The following is a 1,879-nucleotide window of genomic DNA, read 5'->3' as shown; positions in this document are numbered from 1 at the left end:
TTAATTGACGTTTCCTTTAATTTAGTTACTTATCCAAATCTTGTGTTATTCATGTCGAAATTGTGTGGCGAATTTAATTTTAGATTTGTTTCAAGGGTTAACAAGACATAATCTAAAACAATTTCTGTTGGGAACTCGGAATGAAATTTGAGGCATCTTTTGCAAAAATGAGACCAGTGTTGCTTTTATTTCATTGGAAAATTCTAACAAAGAAATTTGAAGAACATTAATAGCAATGAATATAAGATGCACATAATGTGTGTGTAGTTTCAATGTTAATTTTGCAACTTCATGGTACTGGGTTCAGTCTCATTGCATGGAACATTTGTAAATGTCTTCTGTCATAGATTTGCAAAGATGAAAGCCATATGGGTTAAATTTGATTGACAGACACAATGCTATCCGGTGTGTGTCATCACCCTTGTGATCATCATCATCATCATCATCAAGCAGCATCTGCTTTTCATGCTGGCATGGGTTAAACAGTTTGACAAACTGGTAAGCTTGAGAGTGGCACCAGGTTCCAGTCTCATTTGGCAAACAAAAACTAGAAGCTTGTCATATGTGCTTGCATGTGTGTGTGTGTGTGTGTTAAATGCAATATATTTCATCATCATCATTTAACACTCATCTTTGCAGGCTTGGGTTTGGATGGTTTTATAGGATCCAAAGAAGCCAAGAACAGGTGTTTTGCTATAAAAGAGATACATGGCTACCCTGCATTATATGAGTGGGTGAGTGTTCTGGAAAGAAGATAAAGATATTGGTGAAAGAATCAGAGCTTACTCTCAGGATATAAGAAGATGAGTATAAGAGGAGTACAGGACAAGGATCTGGAGGAGTGGATGGATAAGTTCAAAAGAGTTTGAGAGGAAAGTGATGGATGTTTAGAGATTGGGTTGGAGGTGAATGATACTTACCACTGACCTCATCTTCACCCTTGCACATAAGGGGTCAATGGTAATTATCAGTGTGGTATGGAAGGTAAGAGAAATAGCTCAGGATGGAGAAAATGATGAGACAGTACAGGAAGGGTAGAGAGCAGCAGATAGATCAGAGAATATGATAATGATGTATGGGCTGGGAGGGAGACAGAAATATACAGGGACAGGGATGGAGGTTAGAAGTGCTTAGCAGTGGCTTTAGTACAAGGGAGACAAAGGTTGGGTGGGCATTAATTGTAAGTATGAGTGAGTATTAAAAGTGATAGCAGATGCGAGAGAATATTAAAAATGAGATATGGCTGTCCTAAGATGTACCTCAGAGGAGAGGAAGAGATAACTGGAGGTACAAAAAGAAATGATCAGTGGAAAATAAAGTGGGAAGAGATGATACTGAGAAGGAGGGGTGGATATTAAATGAAGTGGTTCCAGAGAGAGGAGTATAGAGGAGGTGAAATCATCATCATTTAACATCTATGTTCCATGCTGGAAGGGATTGGGCAGTTTTACAGGATCTAATGGGTGCAAGAACTACATTGTGTTCCAGTGAATACTTTGGCATGGTTTTTATAGCTAGATACCCTTCCTAACACCAACCATTTAACAGTGTGTTCTGGGCACTTTTCTCATGCCACCAGCACTAGTAAGGTCACCATGCAGCTTGCAAGACTACAAATCTCCAGTGGGTAACTTTATGCTGCAAGAATAAGGGGTAAAAATAAAGGTAGAGCAGGTTTCATGCTTTAGAGGAGCTACATGACTACTCATGTTGACCTTCAAGGTGGGTAGGAAAAAGTAGGGTGGGAGGAGGGGGATGCCTAGTGTGGACAGCAAAATAAGGATATGCACAGATTCTGCTGTCAAATGATTATATCTGCTGAATAGTACTGTTGTTAACAGAGTGATGGAGGGATGATTGTTAGGAACATGAAAGGTAG

The sequence above is a fragment of the Octopus sinensis genome, linkage group LG1 (genome assembly GCF_006345805.1).
Source record: "Octopus sinensis linkage group LG1, ASM634580v1, whole genome shotgun sequence".
Classification (NCBI taxonomy): domain Eukaryota; kingdom Metazoa; phylum Mollusca; class Cephalopoda; order Octopoda; family Octopodidae; genus Octopus; species Octopus sinensis.
Note: the sequence above shows the minus strand (reverse complement) of the source record.